The sequence below is a fragment of the Engystomops pustulosus genome, chromosome 1, assembly GCF_040894005.1.
Source record: "Engystomops pustulosus chromosome 1, aEngPut4.maternal, whole genome shotgun sequence".
NCBI classification, from domain to species: domain Eukaryota; kingdom Metazoa; phylum Chordata; class Amphibia; order Anura; family Leptodactylidae; genus Engystomops; species Engystomops pustulosus.
The window spans coordinates 101,638,872-101,651,272 of NC_092411.1; the positions used below are offsets into that span (position 1 = coordinate 101,638,872).

Consider the following 12,401-nt stretch of genomic DNA (forward strand, 5'->3'; position numbering starts at 1 on the left):
TGAGGTCAGAGGAGAATGGGCAGACTGGTTCGAGCTGATAGAAAGGCAACACTGACTCAAATCGCCACCCGTTACAACCAAGGTAGGCAGAAGAGCATCTCTGAAAACACAGTACGTCGAACGGGAGATTTGCATCATGGATGTGCAGCCGACAAATCTGCGGCAACTGTGTGATGCCATCATGTCAAAATGGACCAAAATCTCTGAGAAATGCTTCCAGCACCTTGTTGAATCTATGCCATGAAGAATTGAGGCAGTTCTGAAGGCAAAAGGGGGTCCAACCCGTTACTAGCATGGTGTACCTAATAAAGTGGACGGCGAGTGTATATTGACCACATTCAGAGGTTCCTATCTGAAACTGATGTGAAATGGAAAACCGTCACTGTCCCAGTCATCATATCATTTAATAAATTGATAATGGAAAAAAATGAGAGGCAGTAAGTGAAAAGTTCCATTTAGGAGCTTCGAAGCAGTATACAGAGGAGGTGAATTAATGTGTGTGTGCTATACCTAAAGCACAGCAAGGTAGAGGGGATGTACAGTTAAAAAGAAGCATAGATGAAAAGGATTAAGTGAGAAAATAAAAGAAAACAATGTAGGGAAAGAATGAAAATGTGAGACAGGATTGCGGATATTTAAAAAAGAAAGTCAAGATAGCTAAATGGTGTAAGAATAATATGATTCCTCGTTTATCCCAAATTTAGTTTGGCTAATTCAGTTGATCGATCCATCTCTACTCTCAATAGTATTGCACTTAGGTCTCCCCTGATATTCTGTTTAATCTTTTCCAAGATTACAACTCATGTATCACAGTATTTGCCATGATGATGTAGATGAAAATGCATACATTTAAAAAGTTTTTGTAAATAGATTCAGTAACTCCCCCCCCCCCCCCCTTTTCCTGATACATTGTAGGGAAATCTATCTTTAAAAAGCATTTAAATCCTGATGAGAATATGATGAGAACATTAATAACAATTGATAACATCCTTGCATGGTGTCACATGCTCTCTTACACTATACATGCTGAGAACAGCCTCACATACTAGTAGTCAGTCAGTGACACACACCCACTGGTGGCAATTAGTAGCTTACAGGATACGATCTACACCATCAGGTCCATGCAGCACACCATCCACTTATAGTATAATTGATCATGTTCCTAAACATTTTATAAACAATATAAACAATATTATTCAACACAACTGAACATAATATTCCCTACATAAAACATATATAACATTTATATAGTCTCCCAAATAAATTATAGCAACTACAGAACCCACAATTTATTATACGGATTACATACAGAATCCGATAATTAACAACTAAAGCTGGGTGCACATAAGGTATGCCATTTTGAAACCCAGTGCAAATGTATCAGATGAAACTCATGATAAAATGCATGTGTATACGTTACTTATATACTTGAACACAAGCCTTTTTATAAAAATAAAAACCTCAATACTCACCTCTCCAATGCCTCTTGCAGGTCCTCTTCTTAATTCCAGTGTGCAGGCAGCGATAGGTTAGTGCACGCTGACTTTGCACACACTATGAAGTCCGGCACCTGCTGACATCGTAGTGTGTTTGTGCGCAGCCACGTGCCTGGACTTGTCACTGCCAGCGCACAAGAATCTAGAAGAGACCCTCCGGGAGGAATCGGAACGGGAGAATGGTTTTTATTTTTAGGTTCTGGGCATACTGGAGGAAGAAGACTGACAGGATATATACTGGGGGGCAGGGGGATGGCTATATACTGGAGGCAGGTGGCTGGCTATATATTGGTGGAAGGGGGACAAGGGGCTGGAGGAAGGCCAATGCATTTCTACGCTAAATGTTCTTGTGGTCTACTTTCTGTCTTTTTTTTCCCCAAAAAGTCTGAGCTAGAATCACATTATAATATTTTAGTAGAATTGCAAGTATAGTTGGTTGAAGTACCATATGTTTGAGTTCAGACTTTATATGATTGTACCACATGGTGGAACCTTCTATGCAAATACCAGATGATATTTCATAAGTATAAGAGGACGTAGAGAATATTTCCAAATACAAAGTCGGATGATCAGACAGACATGGCTGTTCTTATACTTTTCTTATTATTTTCTCCAATATGTAAGATATACCAGAAACACATGTATATCATTATTATTACATGTAGATGAACCTTCCTTTCTAATATACTCTCTGTGTTACAGGTGTCTTCTCTCAGACAGTACAGGAGTCAGGTTCAGGACTTGTGAGACCATCACAGCAGCTCACACTGACCTGTACAGTCTCTGGGTTTGAATTAACCAGTAATGCTATGAGCTGGATCAGACAAGCTCCTGGGAAAGGACTGGAATGGATTGGAGAAATATGGGCTGGCGGGGGTACTGCTTATACTGATTCACTGAAGAGCAGAACCACAATCACAAGAGACACTTCCAAGAAGCAGGTCTATCTCCAGATGACTAACATGCAGACTGCAGACACTGGGGTGTATTATTGTGCAAGAAGATACACAGCAATTAAAACTAATAAAGAGATCATACAAAATCCTTAAAAAAAAAAAAAAATGACAAAACGTTAAAAAACAAACAAACAATTAACTGCTCTTCTCTGATGAGGGGTTTTTGAAGCCCCATGTACCAGAAGACAAAAGCTAGGTAACATGGTTATTGTTACTAAACTGCAGATTGATCAGTCACATAAGTGCTGGAATTCTTTTTGCCATAGAATTAAATTTACATAATACCATAATCCTGCTATATAAAATAACTGCAAAATATATATATATATTTATAACATCTGGGGACTAATCACTGCTTTGGCAAGCAAAAATAAAATAAAAAAAAAATACATAAAAGGAATGGTTGCATCGGAAAGTGGCCAAAGTACTACATTTATAAAACAGTGATCAATATTTAAACCATAAATACCGTATTTTCCGGGCCATTAGGCGCACCAAAATATAAGGCGCAACAGTCCGATGCGCCTTATATATGTAATAATTCCATATATAAGGCGCATCGGACTATAAGGCGCAGGGTCGGGGGCGTGGCGGAGGTCCGGGGGCGGAGCGGAGACCCGACGGGACGCGACGCCGAGAAGAGACGCGGCGACGCGGGGAAGGTGAGTGGGGAAGGTGAGGGGGAGGTGGAGGATGGCAGCGGACCCTACTTACATAGGTCCCCGCTACCGGAGACAGCAGATCTCCAGCGGGAACTGCAGACCACGCGGCAGAAGTTGTTCGTGCCGCGTGGTCTGCAGTTCCCGCTGGAGATCTGCTGTCTCCGGTAGCGGGGACCTATGTAAGTAGGGTCCGCTGCCCTCATATAGGGCGCACCGGACTATAAGGCGCACTTTGGATTTCCAAGGAAATCCAAGGCTTTTAAGTGTGCCTTATAGTCCGGAAAATACGGTATATGAAAATATACAGCTCTTTCTGCAAAATAAAGATCATTTCTACAGCTCTGCATAGAAAAAAAGTTCTGTGACATAGTTTTAAAACTGTGGGGAGCTTGCCATTTGTTTCTAATTTTACATATATTTTCCCCATTTTATGTAGAAAAATGATGTATATAAAATTAAAAAATAAACCCTCATTTTAACAGAAAAAGTTATGGCTTTTGGAAGGCGTGAATAGGAAGGCAAAAAAAGGAAGGCAAAAAAAATTATAATGAATGGTAATTATAACATTCATATTGATGTTAAAGTTTTCAAGATCATTACATTGAAGATTTCTCATGAACATAAAGAAAATAATTTAGAGGCCCCTAATTCTTCTGATGATTACTACAATTCTTGAGAATGATCTTGCATATAATTGCTATTGTAAATTTTAGGTTTTTTTTCCAAAACAATTAAAATTAAATCATATAAGAAGGTTCACTGGGAACAGTACACTGATCTTGTTCTACTGAGGAATTACTGCAATGGGCAACCTGGGGTGAGGGGGTAATCTACCTCACCAAACCTCAGCAATAAGTTTTGCAACTCTACATAAAGCACCAAAATCTTCAACTGTCATCAACCTGCATGTCAGGGCAAAAGCAGAGTTGAACAGCAATCACAATTATACTTTTTGTTGTTATGTTTATAAAACTTTAAAAAAATGTTTTGGGGAAAAAAGCCCCTTAAAAGCTTATTTAAGATACCATATTATACTGTCCTGGTTGCATGGTGTAATTGCACAATTATAATACAGGACTCTGGAAACATGAATGGCAGATGGGATAGAGAGCCCCCCAAACTATCACCCGCCTACTTACTGGGTCCACCCTAACCAGGTGCCACAAAACATGAAAAACAAATGGAAAAACACATAAGGGGTAGTAGTAAACGGTCCACCATACAAGAGCCAAATCGCCATTAAAGAGGAACAGTCAATTAAACTAATCCAGAGATCATGAACCAAGAGAACCACAAATGAATTTGACCAGCAATGAACCACAGCACTAAGGATGGCAAGAAGCTGCAGACCTCAGCATTTTTGGGTGAGGGGTAAGAGTTCTCCTTGTGGGGAATTTGCCAATTAAGGCCACTTTGCAGGCATGTGGAGACTTCTAGGCAATGATGCTCCACTAGGGGTTTCTGGAAAATATGCAAATAAGTTTTCCAGGATGGGACAACAAAAACATTTTTTATCTTGTGAAGCTGTTTCCTTATCATTATCTTTGAAAAACATTAATATCAGATTAAAATAACCAATACCCACCCACAAATGGTGAAATTAATACTACAAGATGCGGAAGTAGGACCATACTGTCTAAGATAGCTAATCCCTACTGGAATTATACTATCATTTATACCAATAATCCTATTGTAATACATGTTTGAATCTCAAGGTGTTATATCAAACTAATATTGACTAATATTTGATATTCTGTATTTTGGTGTACTTCGATTATTACTGTTATTTTGGGTGATACCGTTTTACCTTACCATTACCCCATGTAGCCTCAACTGACATTTGGACACTTACATTTGTGCATAGGTAATTTGTTGTTTAGGTTTTATTATGGGTTTTATTCCTCTTCCTTTTTTAATTGATATATATGATGAGCATCTATCTTACAAGATTCAGTAAATTAAATACAAGTAAGTAAATTGCACATTATAGAGACAATACTAGTACGATGACTGCAATCTTATTGCTTTCAAGCAATTGTTAAACAATCCCCTAGTGTCAGCTTATTATACATTAAATATATATTTTATTCATTTGTTGCATTGGGGTGGTACACTTTTTTGAGACTTACCCTGTCGCCCAAATGAGCTAGAAACTACCCTGCTTTTGTGTTACCTAGGCAGGCATAGTACAACTTTCGCAGGATGGGAAGAGATATTCAGCTCAACATGTAACCCCTCATATTGTTCCTGCCTACTTTACGGCCACCCTAAATGACAGCACTCAACTGGGCAACATTCCCTACACTAAGTAATGTGAGGGGGAGTGATAAAGAAGTACTAGAGATTACAAAGATTACAATCACAAACCAGAGATCATTCAAATGCACAATAAAGGTCACAGGAGCAGTACATTCAGTGCATTGCAAAAGTATTCACCCCCTTACACTTTTCTTACTTTTGCCACATTTTTGGCTTCAAACATAAAGATATAAAATTGTAATTTTTTGGTGAACAAGTGGGATATAATTGTAAAGTGGACTGAAATTTATTGGATATTTTAAACTTTTGTAAAAAAAAAAAAAAATAATAAACTGAAAAGTGGGGCATGTAATATTATTCGGCCCCTTTAAGTTAATACTTTGTAGCTCCACCTTTTGCTGCGATTACAGTCACTTGGGGTATCTATCAGTTTTGCAGATCAAGAGATTCTGCTCTTTCTTCCTGTGGAGTGTGCAGAGTGCACCAGATTCAGGATTTCTAGCGCACGTTCTTCATTATTCTGGCGCCTTCTGCACTTCTCCAACAAAGTGCACCAATTTTTTTTTTATGCACCTTTAACATGAGGCATGACAGACACTGCATGATCAATGTGCCGCACAGTCCGACTGTACATCGGACAGCCCCTTTCAGTGAATAGATGTGTTGCATCGGCCGCAACACTTCTTAAATACATCTAATAAATCTGGGACATTGTGCATCAATACAACTATAACAATCTCATTATGCGTCATATTTTCCTGAATGCAGGTTACACCAAAACACCATAAAAGTTATCACTGTATCCATAGCAACTTTCAAAAATGTATCTATGCTTAGTTTATATAGAAAAAGGAAACAACATGAAGTCATTTTACTTCCTGGCTCTCTCGCTTTCATAAGATTTTAATATCTATGCACACCAGAGGGTGATATAACATAGTATTTACTAAGCTTAGATACAACATTATCCGTTTTAATTACAAAAAAATGAAAACAACTTTATTTTTACATTCATTCCATGTTATGGTCAATAAACATTTTTTGAACGTACAAAATACATTATACAGGACTTGTGACTTGGATAGTCCAGTAATAACAATAATAAAACATTATGGCACATACATAATGATCTGATACATTAATTCGCATCTCTGAGTAGTGTGCCGTAGAAAGCATAAGGTTACATACTATGGAATGAATAACCTGTAGGTTGCAAATTGAGGTTATGATAGAAATGCAGCAAAACTAAATAACAATACATTAAACAAACACATCTACATTCATACAAGCATACATACAACAGATGAAATAAAGATATGCCGAGTCCCATACTACATCAGGTTCAGCATGAGTAAAAGGTGTAGGTTATAGTGAGACTAATAGTATTCAAGGATAGTGATCTGTGCAGTCACTCAAGGAGTAACCCCAGATGAGATCCATATAGCAAGAGCAGGTGAGTCCTTGAAGGTCGTCCATGTGGACCATGTAGAATAGAACACTGTCACTCTACCCTCATCTATAGCCTTAAAGGGGTTATGCCACCATATAAATCTACTGTTAAAACATTACCATGCATAAAAAATGATATTTTCGGCTACCATCTTCATTAAAAATAATGCTGGCTTACTGTGATAATTGACTGTGAAGACCGTGGTAGCACCCCCTGTCGGCGGCTGTCTCCGTCCTGGTCGGCATCCCGGCATGGCCGAACATGCGCAGAATGACTTATTTTCAAAGATGGCGCCGCTCTTCTGCGCATGCGCCGTATCCGTTCTGAGCGGCGCCAAATACTCTGTGTGTGCGCCGTGACTGCAGCCGCTTCATGCTGCATACTCATCCGCGGCCGCATCACAGAATGAGGATCCAGTTCACTGCTCAGGAGCAAGGAGCGTTTGCTGTGTCCCTTGCTCTGTGACGCAGTTTTACTCTTCACGCCCCTCGGTTCCCAAAAGTCCATCTAACCCACATATTTCATTTGTTTTATCACTCACTAAGTAAGTAAAAGTAAAGTCTAGCACTAAACACCACTTACTGAATATATATCAGAATATATATATATATATATATATATATCTCAGAATATATATATATATATATCTCAGAATATATATATATATATATATATATATATATATATCAGAATATATATATATATATATATATATATATATACTGATATATATATCAGTATATATATCAGTATATATATATATATATCAGTATGTATATATATATATCAGTATGTATATATATATATATATATATCAGTATATATATATATATCAGTATATATATATATATATATATATATCAGTATATATATATATATATATCAGTATATATATCAGTATATATATATATATATATATCAGTATATATATATATATCAGTATATATATATATATATATATATATATATATCAGTATATATATATCAGTATATATATATATATATCAGTATATATATATATCAGTATATATATATATATATCAGTATATATATATATATATATATATATATATATATATATATATCAGTATATATATATATATATATCAGTATATATATATATATATCAGTGTATATATATATATCAATATATATCAGTATATATATATATATCAGTGTATATATATCAATATATATCAGTATATATATATATATCAGTATATATATATATATATATATATATATATCAGTATATATATATATATATATTCTGATATATGTATATTAATAAATATATGTATTCAGATATATATATATATATATATATATTCAGATATATATCTGAATACATATATATATATATATATATCTCTATCTGAATACACACACACACACACACACATATATATATATATATCTATCTGAATACACACATATATACATAGATATATAGATATATAAATAAATATATATATATATATATATCTCTATCTGAATACAGATATATATATATATATATATATATATATCTATCTGAATATATATATATATATATATATATATATATATATATAAATCTGAATATATATATGTGTGTATTCAGATATATTTATATATACGGTATATATATATATATTCAGATTTATATAGATATATATATCTATTCAGATTTACATAGATATATCTATGTATTCATATATATATATATATATATATATATATATATATATATATATATATATAGATATATATGTATATATATATATATGTATATATATATATATATATGTGTGTGTGTGTGTGTGTGTATTCAGAGATATATCTATGTATATGAATACATAGATATATATCTCTATCTGAATATATATATATATATATATATATATATATATATATCTGAATACATATATCTAAGAGAGAAAGATAGATATATGAATATAGCCTGCCAGCCCCCAGTAGTGTATAGCCTGCCAGCCCCCTTGTAGTATATAGCCTTCTAGCTCCCATTAGTATATAGCCAGCCAGCCCCCAGTAGTATATAGCCTGCTAACCTCCTGGAGTGTATAGCCTGCTAACCTCCTGGAGTGTATAGCCTGCCAGCCCCCTGTAGTATATAGCCTGCCAGGCCCCTGTACTGTATAGCCTGCCAGCCCCCTGTAGTGTATAGCCTGCCAGCCACCTGTAGTATATAGCCTGCCAGCCTCCTGTAGTGTATAGCCTGCCAGCTCCCTGTAGTGTATAGCCTGCCAGCCCCCTGTAGTATATAGCCTGCCAGCCTCCTGTACTGTATAGCCTGCCAGCTCCCTGTAGTGTATAGCCTGCCAGCCTCCTGTAGTGTATAGCCTGCCAGCCCCCTGTAGTATATAGCCTGCCAGCCTCCTGTACTGTATAGCCTGCCAGCTCCCTGTAGTGTATAGCCTGCCAGCTCCCTGGAGTGTATAGCCCGCCAGCTCCCTGTAGTATATAGCCTGCCAGCCTCCTGTAGTGTATAGCCTGCCGGCCCCTGTAGTATATAGCCTGCCAGCCTCCTGTAGTGTATAGCCTGCCAGCTCCCTGTAGTGTATAGCCTGCCAGCTCCCTGGAGTGTATAGCCCGCCAGCTCCTTGTAGTATATAGCCTGCAGCCCCTGCCTCCAAAATAATGCTTTTAGGAAAAAAAGTGTACCACTCGCTGACATCTTAGTGTGTGCCAATGCCGGCGCACGTCACGATATATATTTATATATAGATTTGCGTGTATGTATATACTATATATGTGTGTGTATGTATGTATCTTGTATGTAAGTATGTATATAAATATGTATATATACACGTATATGTATAAATGTAAATATATGTATGTGTACATATATATATACATGTTAATGTTATTGTAAATATGTACATATTATTGTATAAATAATTATATAAAATAAAACTTTTTTTTGAAATATAAAGTAAATGTAATAAAGTAATAAAGTAGAACCTCTTCATAGACACCTCAACTGCTGCAGAACCTCTACACATACCTTAGCTGCCCTAGAACCTCTAAAGACACACCTCAGCTGCCACAGAACCAGTGGCGCAACTAGGAGAGACAGGGCCCCCTAGCAGGCTACTGCACGGGGCCCTCCTTCCCACTTATACATATACATATTATACATATACATATTAGTATACTCACACATTGGGAGTTACAATCACATATAAATACACTCATGTGCATATACACATACATAAGGTGCCATGTGCAACATACATACAGTGTATACAGACACCTTATACACATCACAGATACTGCATATATACATCACAGTATATGTTATACACAGATTATGCTGGACGTGTGCAGTACAATATAGATATAATGGTGCACATCCTCCATTCTTTATTGTGTCAGGTCGGATGACGGAGCCCTTTGACACTGCGGGCCCCAAAGCGGCCGCTATAGCTGCTACCGCTGTAGTTACGCCCCTGCACAGAACCTCTAAACGTACACCTTAGCTGCCACAGAACCTTTACACACACACCTCAACTGCCACAGAACCTCTACACACACACCTCAGCTGCCACAGAACCTCTGCACACACACCTCAGGTACCACAGAACCTCTACACGCACACCTCAGCTGCCACAGAACCTCTGCACACACACCTCAGGTACCACAGAACCTCTACACGCACACCTCAGCTGCCACAGAACCTCTGCACACACACCTCAGGTACCACAGAACCTCTACACGCACACCTCAGCTGCCACAGAACCTCTACACACACACCTCAGGTACCACAGAACCTCTACAAGCCTGTTTTCTCACCTAGAAAGATTGGAGTTTGTTATATTTATCACCATTATGCTTCAACTTGAAGAGACAAAATATAATTAAAAATTCTGAAAATATCATTGTATGTTTTATATATATTTAGTTAGCATTTTATTGCATGAAATTTGTATTTGACCAGCTATCAACCAGCAGGAATTCTGGTGTTCTTAGATCCGTTGGGACACATTTACAGAGGTTCTTGCACCAGTTTTCAGTCAGGCTTTGCATGTTCTTTTAGGTACAAACTGTTTGCACACAAAGTGTCAGCACCACAATTGCGCTCTTTTGTGGCACAGCTGCACTAGGCATCTTGCAGCACAAATTAGGGCATGTCCTATGTTAAAGTTGCACCAGAAAAATGTTGGTGCCCTCTGTCGGGGAAGTGAAGGGAGTGACAGAATCATGAAAAACATGCAACATAAATCCTGAATCTCCTGACTTTGTGGGAATTATGTGTCTCTGAGTTGAAGTGTGCATCTCCATTCTTTGAGGGGAGAAAACCTGTATATAATACATATTTTCTCCTCTGTACATATTCTCAATAAATGTAGGTGATCATGTAGATGATGGTAATCATAACAATCAAACCCTTTGGTGGAGATTGGTTAAAAGTGTCTGTGAGCAAAGTTATTCCAATTGTCCATGGCAACCAATCAGAGCTAAGCTTTCATTTTCTTGCATCAGTTTATAAAATTAAAGCTGAGCTCTGATTGGTTGCTTTGAACTGTTTTCATAGTATCATAGTATATAAAGCTGTAAAACGATGCACATCCATAAAGTCCAACCTATAAGAATTAAACAAATGTTTTGCCCCATAACCCCTGATATTTTTTCTCTCCAGAAAGTCACCCAGGCCTCTCTTGAACATGTACATAGAGCAGGGCCGGATTAAGGTTGGTGGGGGCCCCATGGCGCAAAATCTGGTGGAGGCCCCCACTAAGTGTAGCGTACACACACGTCCTCCTGCTTCCTTTCCACTATCCCAGCAGTAACACAGCTACATACAGCCGCCTCACCCCCATACGTTCTTGTGAATGTACCCTTATACAGACATGTTTATACAATTACCCACATTTATTTACATATACCGACACACACATAAAGTTCTAAACTCATATACTTGCACCCATATATACACAAAAGTATACACTTATACACACACATTTATGCACTCATATACATTTATAAACTAATACACAGAGTATAAACAAACTCATAAAGTATATACACACATACAGCAAATACACACACATTCAGTATATACAGCATTTACACACATATGGGGAATACACACACATTCAGTATATAGAGCATATACATACATTCCATATACACAGTATATACAAAAACCACATCATTCACATATATATAAATGTACACACATATATGCTTATATAAATATATGCGTGTATATACACAGTAGATGCATATATACACAGTATATACACAGTAGATGCATATATACACAGTATATACATATATATACAGTAGATACATAAATACACAGTATATACATATATACACATATACACAGTATATACATATATATATATATATATACAGTATATACATATATACACATATACACTGTATATACATATATATATACACAAAAAAACACATATGTATATACTTACCTGTTAGGGTGACCGTGTGACCTGTTTGGGTGGGTGGGGGGTCTTGCCGGTGCTTGTTTGCCAGGGGGGAAGGGGGTGGGTAGTCGCCCGGTTGCTTGTTTAGCTGGGAAGGGGAGGGGGGTTGGCGGTGAATGTTCGTG

At 36.9% G+C, this 12,401-nt stretch overlaps 1 gene segment (V, D, J or C); it reads left to right on the plus strand.

The window, feature by feature from the left end:
• The window catches only part of LOC140128465 (immunoglobulin heavy constant mu-like), a 476,316-nt gene that overhangs the window by 217,333 nt on the left and 246,582 nt on the right, over positions 1 to 12,401 (plus strand).